At 42.4% G+C, this 15,388-nt stretch overlaps 1 pseudogene; it reads left to right on the top strand.

The window, feature by feature from the left end:
* Nucleotides 1–11,599: 11,599 nt before the first annotated feature.
* On the top strand, nt 11,600–12,112 carry LOC129081572 (60S ribosomal protein L17-like; annotated as a pseudogene).
* The last annotated feature ends 3,276 nt before the right edge of the window (nt 12,113–15,388 follow it).

Here is a 15,388-nt window from a genome sequence, read left to right as displayed (position 1 = left end):
CAACATGACAGCATTCATTTTTGAGAAAAACTGTACAAATATAGAGTGCGGCATAGTTTTTATTCTGTGCTGAAAACTTACTCAACATTGGAGAATTCATGCTGGAGGAGAACAAAAAAATTTGAAGAATTTAACAATAACTCACCATTTTCGAACCTCATTTAACATCAAGGAATATGTATTGGAGAAGCATTAAAAATGTAATATCTCTTAAAAAATTAAAAATGTAATGAATTTGGTAAAGTTTTTAATCCTAATTCATACCTCTCTCTATATTGGGTAATTTATACTGGAGAGAGCCTAGCAAAGATAAAAGCATGGCAAAGCTCTACCCATTCGCAAAACTTTTTCAACCTTAGAATTCATTCCAAAGAGAAACTATACTAATGAAAAGAATGTTGAAAGCTGATTTTTCAACATTCACAGATTGTTTGACATGTGAGAATTCATACTAGTGAAAAACCTTAAAAAAGATTATAGAAAATAGTATAGCTGGACCTATAGCCATATTGTGTATCAGGGAATGCACAACTGGGGTTGAATTCTATGTTCATAGTAAAGAATAATTGACTTTTGTCCAAAATATACAGTTCACAAAGCCCAAAGAATTTTTTCCTGAAACTGTCTTTGAAATGTAAAAAATTTAGTAAGGAATGTAATTGAAACAATTTCAAAATAACAGTGAATTCATAGTAGGAAGTTAGTAATAGTTTTCAGGTATTGCTGTAAATTACAATACTTACTATAGAGAATCATCCAAAATTTCAGAACATAGATCATTACTTCAGTATGCTTCCAATGTCAAGAGTATGGATATCTGGATTTGTATAATTACTTAGAATATAAATTATTGTACATTGACAGTATTTGAAATATATTGAGGAGGAATTTGAACATGATTCCAGTCTCATATCAGTTGAAGCTGCTGTTCTTCATTCCTGTTGTGTGTGTGAAATCATGGGATTGACTGCTGGAGTCTAAAGATCTGTGAACTCTTGTATATTAGGTGGGCTTCATTCATATTTACCTTTCCATGGAAGAAGACTGAGGACATTGTAAAGACAATGTATGAAGAAAATCTAAATGAAATTGCTATTTTTGGTTGACTTACTATGGTGTTGTATGTCACCGTGGAGGGCATCTTATTTTTTTATGACACAGTTGGTCTTGGCTCCCAGCCGGCTCTGGAAGAAGAGGCCTAGCTACCAACCTCATCCTCTAGTCACATCTAGCCTAGCAGCTCATAGTCTATTCTAATCAGTTCGCTTTCATTCCCTGGCCAATTCTGGGGGAAGAGGCCTATCTCATAACCTCAGAATTCATTCTAGTTTACTGTAGTCTAGGGAGTGAGGTCAGGGAAAGGAGAGGGAAACGTAGATCTGAGCAAAGAGATATCAGGGACGGGAGAGGGAGATCAGATAGATCTCAGCCTGGATCACCCTACTGCCTCCTTTGCTTGTCTCCATGTGGGTGAAAAACACATACTGTAAACTTTACATCCAGAACTGAATTCTTCCTCTTTCCTCCAACTTGACTGTCCTAGAATTTCCTTCATCTCATTTAAGGGGAGCTTCATAATTCTGTCTTCAGGCTCAAAACTTAGGGGTCTGTCTCATACCACACACCCAATCTACCAGTAAATCATTTTAAATATAAACAGAATCCAGTATCTACCAGTACCTCCACCACCACCCTCTGGGTCAAACCAACACAACCTCTCACCAGTTACTTCCAACTTTTCTCACCTATCATCAACTTCTAATAGAGCAAGAGGGCAATCTTTTCAAAGTATAGGTGAACTGAATTCTAACTCAGTTGTATCCATGAATGCTTTTCTATTTCATAAAAAGTGAAACAATCTTTACCATGACCTCCAGACTGCACAAGATCTAAACCCTCATTATTTCCCTAACCTCCTTCCTTTGACTCCCTCTCACTCCCTCAGATCCAGCCACCAGGTCCCTGCCCCACCCCATCTTAGGGCTTCTGTACCTGCTGTTCTTGCTCTGGGGACCCTCTTCCCCAGTGTGAGACTTCTCACCTTCCTTTGAGAGATCAATTTAACTTATGTTTTCCAAAGGAAGTGCTTATAAAATAGAACAGATTTAGTGCCTAGCTACTGATTTATTTTCTGTTAAGAAGGGCAAGTTCCGTGAAAGCAGACATCTCCCAAATTCAAACCAATCTACCAGTAAACCAATCTACCTCTGAAAGCTCTTTCCGAAAGCTCTGCATTTGCCCGCCTGACATGTCTCCCATGGCCAGCACTACGCGCCTCACACTCTCAGTCTACACAGTAAGCCACTATGACTCAGTACACCTCAGGCATTCTACTCTGTGTTGTTCTATAAACACATTCACCATCAGCGCTTGTGTATTTAAATACATATATTCAATTTATGTGGACTGCAAGAACATAACATAACCCCACCTGTCCTGAGAATCTTCTGTCCCCACTGCCTCTCTTCTTTAAACCTGGCAGGGGTTGACCACACGCCAGCCGGGACTGGAAAAGTAGACACTGCCCAGCCTGGATACAGGGATGGCACCAAAGCCAGGTAGGTCACTTTGGATGGGAGCCCTGGTTTGTGAGACCTCCCCAGTCCTCACAGAGTCGATTCAGTTAACTACTTGACCATAAGCAGACACCTCACAGGTATCACGCACTAAACAACACTACGAACAGGGCAGCTTCCTCAGAAGTTAAAAACGGGCACCTGACTTCCTCTGCTGCATTCCCACTCAGTGTTTCCTGCCCAGCCCTGGGACACACACAGTAAACTGAGGACAGATGCTGCCAGGGCCCCCAAAGATGGGGACAGCCAGGACACTGCTCCTGGCACAGACACGCAGAGCCTCTGGGAACCTACAGAGATGAAAGTTGACTTCTTTCCAGTGAAGCAAACCATAGTGATGTTCAGAAGCATGAGAGGACAAGGAGTTAATGATTTAGACAAAAAAAAAACAAGGTTACCCTTTCTGCTCAGCCTGCAGACTGGGGACTCGTGAGGGAGCTCGGGAGTCCTGGTCTCCTAGGTGGCTGGGCCCACAGCAGAGCCACTGCTCAGGTTGGCACAGCCCCAGAAGGTCCCAAACAGATGGAAGTGAAGGATGCTCCCCACAACCCTGGGGCTCAGTCTTTAGCTTCCTTCACCTCCCTACCCTGATGACTCCCAAATGTGTCATTTTTCAGATTCAAAGTCTGTAAACTGTAGACTGGTTTATTCAACTACTAACTCCAGGTACCAAACATCTACAAACTGGAACTCGTAAGCTCCTTCCTAAATCCACTTTTCTCAAAGACTTTTCCATCTAATTAATAAAATGGGTACACCCTTCACCCAGTTACTTAGTCCAAAAGTCTAGGCATCTTCCTTGATTCCTCTTTTCTCTGATACCCCTTCTATTATCCATTCAACAAGTCCCTGTCTTTGCCGTGTTAGAATTATATTATAAACTCGATCAATTCTTACCATATCTATGACTAAAGCAAGAAGCCAACCCCAATGATTTCCCCCCTGAATCACCACCAAGGCCTCTTCCCAAGTCCCCTACTTCTGGGCTTGCTACACTGCCCTGTGCCCTCCACAGGGGTTTCTCCCTGCAGAGCAGCCTGAGAGATCCTTCCTTGCAGCTAAACCAGATCATGCCAGTCTTCCCACTCCAACTTCTCACCAGATTTTGAATGAAACTGAAAATCTTTAGCAGGGTCTATAAGGTCCTGTGTGGTCGGTCTGTGCTCACTGCTTAAACATCACCTCTGCATACCTGCCTGTCACTCAACGTGGTCAGCTGTCTCCTGCCTCCAGGATTTTCCACTGGCTGTTACCTCTTCCCAAAATGTGTTTCCCTAGGAGACTGGAAAGGCAGATATGCTACACCATGTGGGTTGTGGTTCAAGAACTACCTCCTAGATTATCCTGCCTAAAGTAGTCTTCACCCCCTTCTTCTAGACACGGACCCAACTACATCTTTTCCTTAGCATTGATACTACCTGAAATTATGTTTGCTTGTTCAATACCTGTAGCTTTCAAAAGAAATAATTTCCATATGTTTCATTCAACATTGTTTCTTAAAACTGTAGACCTGTGCCTGGTACATAATAGGTACTGAGTCCATATTTGTTCAAGCAAAACACAGTCTTGGGCAGAACAAGCTAGTGCCAACCTACTTTCATAGTGAGTGATGGAGTTACAAAAACTCGGGATTAGTTTCAAGGGACTTATTCCACAGATGAAAGGGAAGTTCCTACTCCAGAGAAAAATTACAGAGTAAATGGTTATTAGAGGAATCTGAGGAATCTCCTTATAACCTCAAGAAAGGTGGAGACCAGGGATGAGGGGAAAGAAATGAGAGTGGGATCCTGGCTTTCCTTTTCCTAGCTGCACATGATTTTAAGTGAGCTTACTCTTGCTCAGCCTCAGTTTCTCATTGGTTCCAAAGATCAAATTAAATTATAAAGAGCCCCCAAAGATTAGATGCTGACCTACACTGGTTCTTTCCAAGCATACTTCTCTTTCCCAAGACAGACAATGAAATCTTGCATCTAAAATGACACATAGTCCTGGCAGGCGTGGCTCAGTGGGATAGAACACTGACAAGTCCAAACCAATTCAAACCAATTGTTCTGGGCCAAGTCCACAGTTGGCGTGTGAGAGGCAATGTATCAGCGTTTCTCTCCCTCTGTTTCTCCCTTCCTCTCTCTCTAAGAGTAAATAAGTAAAATATTTTTTTAAGAAATAAATAAAATGGCACATAATGACATCTAGCAGTCAGAATTGTGGGATCTCTGGGCCAAAGACACCTCTGAGAAATAGCTGGCACTTTTATTTGACAGAGGAGCATAGCGCTTTATCGATAAATGCTTATCTAGCCCTGGGTGGTGTGCCTCAGTGGATGAGCTCTGGACTGCTAATGAAAAGATCACCCGTTCGACTCCCTGCCAGGGCACAGGCCAGGACCCAAGCTGGGGCTTGGGAAAGCAACCGATTGATGTATCTCTCACACACATCCACATTTCTCTCCCTTTCTCTCTCCCCTCCCCTCCCTAAAAATAAAATCTTTAAAAAAATAAATACTTATCTAATTCAGAACATAACACTGAATACAAAAAGATAAATACAGTGGTCATCTGCATTTGACCACTGTATTGCAGCATGTAATAATGACATGTATTTGACCACATGTCATGCAGATGACATGATCCAGTGGTGCTCGGAATAGTCATCCGAGCACCACTGGAGGCTGGGCATGTACCAGGCACTGCGCTACGGGCTGAACACACCGCCCCTATGTGAAGATTCACAGTAATGTGGTGGGAGTTCACATTCGGCAACCTGAGGTTCCAAATACCTTGTTTAAGGCCACACATACAGCAAGTGGCAGCTACGATTCCATTGACCAGTCTGTTCAGTTCTATAGCTTTGGCTGCAAACCCAGTGCCACTGGGAGGTTTGGGAGGTTTGGTCAATCTGCGTGCTGCACAAAGGAGCCCAAGGGAGGGACAACGTGAATTTGAGTCCCTGACGATGAACCCTGACACTAGGTCCCTACTAAAGGAAGACACATTTTTGCAGTTTCCTAGAAAGAGTATGTGTGTTGGAGGCATTCTCAAGAAATAAAAGGTGTCCAAATTGGGGAAGAAGAAGTAAAACTGTCCTTATTTGCAGATGACATGATACTGTACACAGAGAAGATTTCATCAAAAAACTGCTAGAACTGATAAATGAATTCGGTAAAGTAGCAGGATACAAAATAAATATTCAGAAACCAGTTGCATTTTTATAAAAGAAAGGGAAACTAAAAAAAAAAAAATCACATTTACAATTGCATCAGAAAATACTTAGGAATAAATTTAACTGAGGTAAAAGTCCTGGACTCAGAAAATCAGAAACTGAAGAAAGAAACTGGAAGATGATATTAATAAATGGAAGCATATGCCCTGTTTGTGGATGGGTAGAATTAACATTATTAAAATGTCCACACTACCCAATTCAATCTATAGAGTCAGTGGAATTCCTATCAAAATAAAATCATGTTTTTCACAGAACTGGAATAATCCAAAAGTATATATGGAACCACAAAAGACCCCAAATAGCCATAGCAACCTTGAGAAAGAAGAACAGAGTTGTAGGTACCCCACTACCTAATATTAAACTATACTACAAGGCTATAGTAATTCAAACAGCATGGTACTGGCATAAAAACAGAAACATAGATCAATGGAACAGAATAGAGAGTCCAGAAATAAACCTACATCTATGACAATTAATTAATTGACAAAAAAAATTAATCTATGACAAAGGAGGAAAGAACATATAACAGGGTAAAGACAATCTCTTTAATAAATGATGTTAGGAAAATGGACAGATACATGCAAGAAAATGAAACTAGACCACCTTATCACACCATATACAAAACTAAACACAAAATGAATAAAAGACTTAATATAGGACTGAAAACAATAAAACTCTTAGAATATAGGCAGTAAAAAAGTACTCATTTGTTTTATAACCAGCAAGTCTAATCACGTCACTCCTGTTAAAATCCCTTCCTTGGCCTTTAGTTTCCATTTCTCTACCCAGACCAGCTCGCTGCACCCTTGAAGGGCTTGTTTCTCACCCTACATGTTACCCACCTCTCTGAATCTGGGCCTTTGCACATGCTCCTGCACACACTGGAACCCATTCTCCGCCTCTTCACATCCTGACTCCTGCTTTTCTCTCCTGATTCAGGCCCAGCCTACTTGCTCCTTCTCAGAGACACCCTTTCTACCCTTCCAGCAGAGTTAGCATCCCTACAATGTGTCCTGGGACACCAGACCTTGTGTTAGAGCATTGGCCATGTGCCTGATGCAGGCCTGGTGTCCAGCAGGCACTGAGTGAAAGTGTCTTGAGAAAATGAATAAAGGCAATGGGAGTTAGAACAAGGGCTTATTTTCCTCTACAATTCTTGGCCTTTAATTTTGTACTTGGGCCCTGTCTTCTCTTCTGGGCTCCCTGAGCCCTAAATCCATAAATCCCTCTCACCTTTCTGGACCTGCACACATCCTGAACAAGGCTGGCAGGGCCTTAGACACATAAAGACAGGTAGCAGGTGTCAAGACCTAGGGGCTCAGGTCCCCAGCTGGTGGCTATGCTCAGCTCTTGCTCTCCAGATATGAATGGATGTCACAAAGCTATCATTTTTCTCCATTACATTATTGTACAACTTTTGTTGCCTTCCCATGACCTGCAGGATAAACCCAGTTCCCTTACCTTGACATTCAAGACCCTCTGGTGCTGTCTAGGTCACGGCTGTTTATTTTTTAGAGTCATGACCCTTTCAATGTTGACACCAGTACTTTCCCCCAACAAGTCTGGCTGCTAGTTCTACTCACACTCCAGGCCCACGGCTGACCCTCTCCTGCACCTGTCTGTCAGCTTGCACTATTTGACAGGACTGACCCAGCCCTCGTCAAATGTAATGGGAGAAACTGGTATCAGTTTCCTGATGCACACATTGATGACTACACCATCTATTCTGTGTGTTAATAGGGAGACAAACTCATACTACTAATCAAGAGAAACCAAGAGTTTTACGCAAATTTAAAGCCACAATGAGCCCCCATGTCTTATAATCTTTAGTTTATTTTAAAATTTTTTAAATTGACTTTAGGGAGAGGGAAAGTGAGGGAGGGAGAGACTGATTTTTTGTTCTACTTATTTTTGCATTCATTGGTTAACTTGTATTTTCCCAAAGGATCAAACCCACAACCTTGGAGTATGGGGACAATGCTCTACACAACTGAGTTACCAGCCAAGGCAGCTTTAGTTTATTTTAAATACTAAGCATGTTTTTAGCATTCTAGGTAGCAAGGCTTTTTCAGAACGCTGAATTTTGGGGGCAGGGCACATAGTCATCCTGTTTATTCAGGCTTTTTCTTAATCCTGGCCTACAGCGGAGCAGACTGAGCAACCGGATTGGACCACACATGAAATGTTCTCCTTCTTCACAGATATGCCAGTATCCGGCCCCACCCCAAATGGGTATCTTAGATATCAACACATTCTTAGGTTCATCTGTCACAAAGGGAGCATTTTCAGTAGTTGCAGGTCATTAATCATGGTGAGAACTGTTCAGACCACATGGGAAGTCAGGCTGGAGAGGACGGAGAGAAGCTCTGGGGCACAGGAAAGACATATTCTAAAGAGCTAACTTTGAGTGCAAATGTAAATCCACACATACCTCCCCGGGTCGGTAACTCCTATGGTGCCTTTCAATAGCAAGTCTGACCAATCTAGTGAGCAAGTCTCTTCTATTTACTCTTCTTTGTCAGAACTCCCTGAGCTATCCTGACCAGTGAAACATGCATTTTCTTACGCTGGTCTACAGAAGTGATGCTGCAGCCACGAGAACCTAAAACCTACATGTCCCTTCTTCACTGATACCTGAGCCTCTGAGTCCATCCCAAGAGGGATGCTGGACACGGGTGCCTTCCCTGGTTGATCTGTCACAGAGGGGATGTGTTCAGTAGTTGAAGATCATTAATTCCAGATGGGAATTCTTTAGGCTCTCAGGGAACCTGGATGGAAAGAATGCAGAGAAGGCTCTGGGACAAAAGAGACAAGTATTCTTAAGAGCTGACCTTGACAATTGTAAGAAGCAAAGGAAAAAAAAAAATAACCAGTTAAAAACAACTTTACTCCAGGCAGGAACAACAGAAGCAGAGAATTGAATGTTGCAGGCTCTAAACCCAGGGATGTTCGAAGAAAAGCAGACACACCCTGGGACCCGGAACACAGTGTTTACCTAAAAGGCAGCCATGTTGTCCTGTTCGTGCTCCTACTCTGGGCTGTATCCTGAGGTGACATTACATGGAGGAGTCATATCTGCATTTTGAGGATGTGCCTTCACAGGAATCAGCGCAACCCCTTTAACTGCTCCCACCACACTCACAGGCATAAGGACCTTGAAACGCTAAAAAAAAACACTGTCTCCTCTTTGTCACCTGAGAGAGAGACAGTGAGTTCCTGCATGGAGACCACACTGATTTTTTCTTCTTTTTTTTTTTAATTTTTACATTTTTATTTATTTATTTTTAGAGAGAGGGGAAAGGAAGGAGAAAGGAAGAGAAACATCAATGCGTGGTCGCCTCTTGTGCGCCCCCTACTGGGGACCTGGTCCGCAACCCAGTCGTGTGCCTTGATGGGGAATCAAACCAGTGGCCCTTTGTTTCGTAGGCCGGCACTCAATCCACGGAGCCACACCAGCCAGGGCTCTTTCCTCTTTTCATGTGCTCTCACCTCACAGATGAGCACGGATTCCCACAGCAATGAGAACATGCGCTGCTCTCCTGAACCCCCAAAGCCAACAGAACAGGCTGTTACCTCCGTGAACAAAGCCTGCTCTCCACTCTCACAAATGCATCTAGGAGCCCTCCTGCTAATCCCTGGGCTCACCTTGGCATCACCTGGAGCACCTCATTTAACAATAATGCCCCACCCAGAGCAGTTGCTCAACTCCGTTGGGTTGGACATAGCTGACGGCATTTCTCAAAACCCTTCCCGTGATCTAATAGAAACCAGGGTGGAAACCACTTAGCGTTACTGAGCATGCGTTTTTCTCTCCCCCTCCGCTCCCCATGCTGGCATCCCCTCTGCTGCCCCTGTTACAGTCTTTCCTGTCACCGACTCGGTCGCTGGCTGACTCAGTGCTGTTTTCTCTCTCTGCTCCCTCAACCCCAAACCCTCTTTCTGTCCCTGCTCTCGCTCCTCCAACTCTCCTCCGCCGAACCACTCCCTCGGTCTGAGGTACCTCGTCCTTTGCTGCCCCCGCGTCTGCCCAGATCCCCAGGCCGGGGTGCAATCCGTGCTCCAGGGCCCGCGAGCGGCGAGAAGGGGAGAGGGGCGCAAAGGGCTCGCCTCCACCTCCCGACCCCGGCTCCGGACACTTTAAGCTGCCGGGGGTAGGAGAACTGCCGCGGCGAAGGTTTTTTAGCCGACAAAACAAGCCGCAGACGGAGTCCAACGGACCCGGAGGCGGAGATACGGACGGGGCGTCTCAGTTTCCTCGGAAACGAAAGCGGATCCTCCACCCGACAGCGACGTAGTCATTTTTGGGGATGTGTGGTTGGGGGCATCTCACCTGTGCCTTGGACTCACCGCTGTAGCAGGCGCGGGTCTACACGTGCAGCGACCCTTAGGCTTCCCGTGTGTAGGGATGTGTACTGAGAAGGTCACGTTTAAACCAAAAAAAAAAAAGGAAAAAGAAGAAGAAGAAAGGCGCAATCTCGAAGGCCCTGCGAACCTTCGCTGCTGGCCAGCGGATCGGGTCCGGAAGAGACTGCGCGTGCGTAGTGTCGCAAAAAAAGACCGGCCTCGCGAACCTGAAGGCGTGGCTCCTGGTAATGGGTGGGATTTGAACCCGGGAGAAGAGGGGCCCAAGAAAAGGGGCGTGGCGAGGGCAACCCTAAACCCTTGCTGTCGTTAGTTATAGACTTAACCTGTCCATTGCGTTTGACTTACTTAACCTTTTGTAAGGCTTACTTACAATTACCCTACACGAATCATTACCCTAAAATTTCTAAGATTTCCTTTCAAAATTATTCTTATGATGACTCTTCCCATCCCCACCCAAGGACTGAAGTTTGTAAAACATCTTTGGCACACACATTATATCTTTAAAATTGCACTTAGATGTTTTAGTTATGTTTTTGGGTCTAAATTAAATATATTGCCAAATTCATTATATCTTAATATCTCCCCTAGTATGAATTTCTGATGCTTAGTGAAGATTTACCCGGCCTACACTCTTTCTGAATTCATTATATAGGTAGTTTTCCTGTAAGACATATAACTATATATTTTTTAATCAATGGAGAATGCATCAAAAATCCCCATCTTTACTGCAAAGGTTAGTTTTTGTTTTTGTTTGCTTTTTAAAGATTGTGTTTATTTTTAGAGAGAGGGGAAGGGAGGGAGAAAGTGAGGAAGAGAAACATCGATCGGTTGCCTCTCCCACTCCCACAGCTGGGGACCTGGGCCACAACTCAGGCATGTGTCCTGACTGAATCGAACCAGTGACATTTCTGTTCACAGGCTGGCACTCAACCCACTAAGCCATACCAACAAGGGCTGCAAACGTTAGTTTTGAAACTAGTAAAGATTGTGGCCCTGGCTGGTGTCGCTCAGTGGGTTGCGCGCTAGCCTGTGAATTGAAGAGTTTCCAGTTTGATTTCCAGTCAGGGCACATGCCTGGGCTGTGGGTGAGGTCCCTCCTTGGGGGCATTTGGTTGACTGATGTTTCTCTCCCTTCCTTCCCCTCTCTCTAAAATGAATAAATAAAGTCTTAAAAAAAAAAAAGATTCTGTCCAGCAGTAAAAACAAAGAAACCATTCTGAGAATTTTTAACTAGATTATACTTATAATAATATGCTTACTAGTTTTAACCTCTACGGTCGACCCTGATGTGACTGAAAGCTGAATCCAATTCTTTTTATCAAATTATTCATTCCATGCATTTTTTTTCTTGACCATGTTTCTTAAAAATACAACGTTGGGGCTCTTCTGGAAAGCAGCCAGAGGTGACCTCTGAAAATTGTCGCTGTTCATTTGACCCAGAAAACCCCACAAAATCATGCAAATCAAGAGGTTTAAATCTTAGTTTTCACTTTAAGAACCCTTGTGAAACTGCCCAGGCCATCAAGGGTATGCACATTCGAAAAGCCACCAAATATCTCAAGGATGTCACTTTGCAGAAGCAATGTGTAACCTTTAGTCATTACAATGGTGGAGTTGACAGGTGTGCCCAGGTCAAATGGTGGGGCTCACTCAAGGTTGATGGCCCAAAAGGTGCTGAATTTTTTATTGCACATGATTAAAAATGCAGAGAGTAATGCTGAAATTAATGGTTTACATGTGGACTCTCTGGTCATTGAGCATGTCCAAGTTAACTAAGCATTGTAGAATTGACAAAGCCTATGGACGTATTAACCCACACATCTCTCCCTGCCACAGGGATGATCCTTCCTAAAAAAGAGCAAATTGTTCCTAAACCAGAAGAGGTAGTTACACAGAAGAAAAGGATATCCCAGAAGAAACTGAAGAAATGAAAACTTATGGCCTGGGAGTAAATTCAGCATAAAATAAATACTAATTAAAGTGAAAACAGAAAAAAATTTTGGGAATAGATTTGGGATCCTTGAAAAGTAGATAAATGGAGATCATTGGCCAACCCAATAAATAGTATTAAATATATGAAAGTGGAGCTTCCATCAGAAATTTGTTCTGCTTTTGTTCACACAAAACACATTTACTCTTTTTTTCCAGTACAATTAAATTTAATTAATTTACTCTATGCTTGACTTCAGGAGGATTCATATTAGAAACACAGGTAAATTATCAGCTGCCTAATTTACATCATTAATGAAAAAGAGCTTTGGGAAAAATATTGAAAATCCAAAACCCAAAAATCTTTATGTGGGTTTTCTTCCCACCCTTGGGTGCCCGTTCCATGAATAACAGCCTGCCCAGCATAGGACTCCAAGGAACAAGTCATTCCAAACACTCTTCGAACTAGAGAGAGGAAGAAGTATGGAGTCGTTGGGCCCTAGACAACGCCGTGTCTGGCATTCAGAGCCTTCTTTTTGTCTGTTTTAGAGAAATGTTGTAACCTTGTCATATACCCAGTAAAGGTGAAGGTCTTCAACTAACATCAAAGCCAGAGACCAGCTTTTTCAGGACATCAGTCCACCTGCATCCCTCCGAGCAGCACATCCTTCAGTCAAGGGGAAGAATGCATTGACTTCTCACCCCAAAAGAAAATGTAAAAAGTCCTAGGCTTCAATCACAAATGAATATGAGCATCTAATGAGACTCCTCTGATTCAAAACCATATGTAGGGTCCTCCTCACATAACATATTATGGTGGAAAACAACAATGACACCTCAATAAAATTTCCCACTTAGAAAAGGAAAAGAAAAGACGTACACAGAGGTGTCTGGTCCACACCCAATGTGCAGTTTTACTGGGCAGAATGTACTTCAGGGACCTATTTCTAGGGGCTGGAATGAAGAATGATCCCTTTCTTGACTCCTGAGAATAGATATCCAGCCCTTCTATTTCCTTGTTCCTAACTTCACCTAGTCACATCTAACAGAGTACTAGAAATGATGCCTTCCTTGTGCGACAAGCAGCTTTCCCCAGCTACTTTCTTTTGATAAATATTTATCACTTCGAAATTATTTTATCAGGTCACAGCGATATTTATTGTACAAATTTGTAGAACTGTACACACAGTACAACTGTGTGTGTGTGTGTGTGTGTGTGTGTGTGTGTATGTTTAAATAGCACTTTATGTGGAACAAAAGAATGCCATTTTTTATTACCCCCACTCACCATTTTTGGCGACGTGTGTCTAGCTTCTTAGTTTTAGTCCAGGGTCCTTGTGCTTCTCAGGCTTCCCTTGAGAACAACTATAATTTCTGGTCACTTGCTAGGGTTTTGAGTTTTAACTTCAAATTGACCCTCAAATTATTTCTTAATGTGAAGTTTAGATGTCAAGGATGAATCACAGCTACGCTCTTCAACTCCTGCCTGCAAATCCATTCCTTCATTTTTAAAGTCAAGACTATTAAAATATGGTGTTATGTGCAGTTGAAAACTTAAGGTCATTTATAAAAGAAACATAATTGTGTTTTGTGATGGGAGAAAAATTCTGGGTGAAAAACTTTGGGTTTCCTTTGCCACAGTAAACCTCACTTTCCCTGCTAAATGTGCTGGCTCAGAATATGAACACCAGTCAGGAAGAAATGACCCAAGAGCCTTCAGGCATTTGGCGATGGAGATTGTCTCCCTGTTTAAAAATACACCGGCAATCTTAGGATCTGTTTTCTTCATCACCCTATTTACCTTACTCTGTGCTGCTTGACCTCCACACACTTGATTCCCGAGCACGTGACCGAAGCCAGCTCACACACCAAAAGACTTCTGTTCTCACCTTTGCCACTCCAGTTCTTTCACTGAACCAAAGGCCCAAAGAAACTCAGTTTCCTCATATTTATAGAACACTTACTTTGTATATCTATCTTTGTCTTAGGTGCATTCTCATGTTAAAGAGAGAAATGCTGAGAAAAATATATTAAATGAATAGGAAATTTTATTTTGTTAAATTTTTCAAAAAGGTTTTATTTATTTTTAGAGAGGGGGAAGGGAGGGAAAGAAACATTAATGTGTGGTTGCTTCTTTTGCACCCCCAACTGGGGAAATGGCCCACAACCCAGGCATGTGCCCTGACTGGGAATTGAACCAGTGACCCTTTGGTTCACAGGCTGGCACTCAATCCACTGAGCCACACCAGCCAGGGCTAGAAAGGAAATTTTAATACAGTTCAACATGAACCATGGCACATAACGGTTCCTACCCAAATTTAAAATCAACATTTTCATATCCTTTGGAAATTTGCTCATTGAATAAAATTGTTTCTTAATGGGTCTCACCTAATAAACATGATGAAGCATTAATTTTCCTTAAACTGGTGTAAAATTACCCTACACAATTTATATAAATAGTAGCTTACAAGCATTTTCAACAGCCATGTCCTACAATGGAGCAAAAAAAAAAAGAAAAAGAAAAAGAAAAAGAAAGGCAATGTAATAAAGTTGTCTGCACAGGAAAATCAGGGTCTTTCCCAACCAAAAAAATCAGCAGTTTTGGGAGTAAACATTCAGAGTGTTATTAAAAACTCTAAATCCATTTGTGGATGCTTGACCATGCACATTTTTTAACCCTCACTACATCTTCTCTCTATTCTGCCACTCTGGAAAAACCGGTCATGCAACCTGAGTTGCCCTTGTTACATACCAGCTGACAGTTCAAACCATCAGTGGGTACCCTCGCCCCAGGCACACCCTGTAAACACTCTAACACACCAAAACTCTCACCATTCTTTATTCTCTCAAGCCATTTATTTCACCATCTAGAAGTCCATCCTGCTTTCCCTAAAGAGGTTTCTTATTTTACAGGGAATCACATTAGTGTATGGGCTCATCAGTGTCAATGCACAAACTAAACTGAACGGTGTTCCGTTTCTTCCACTACATGGCCACTATTGCAAGTAAACGCCAAAACGTTTTGGGGGTGAATGCATGAAGTTTCTCGTTTGTCAAACAAAAACAGGTTGCCGTTGTATATTCATAAACAAAATAATTTTGCTAGTGCTCCAAGCTCAAAACAAAGATTTTATTATTTGTTTATGAAATTCCAATTTTCTAATTTATTCATATGCTTACTATATTTCTATTTGCACTTTGTATGCATGAGGAACATTCCATGAGTTGTGTTTCAGAACAAATACAACATAAATAAATATACTCTTGGGTGTGTATTCATGAATGGTGGGCAGGTTTCA

Source organism: Pteronotus mesoamericanus, unplaced genomic scaffold (assembly GCF_021234165.1).
Source record: "Pteronotus mesoamericanus isolate MK-2021 breed Mesoamerican mustached bat unplaced genomic scaffold, CSHL_Meso_final scaffold_1135, whole genome shotgun sequence".
Taxonomy (NCBI): Eukaryota; Metazoa; Chordata; class Mammalia; order Chiroptera; family Mormoopidae; genus Pteronotus; species Pteronotus mesoamericanus.
Note: the sequence above shows the minus strand (reverse complement) of the source record. Positions and strands in the feature narration are given on the sequence as shown.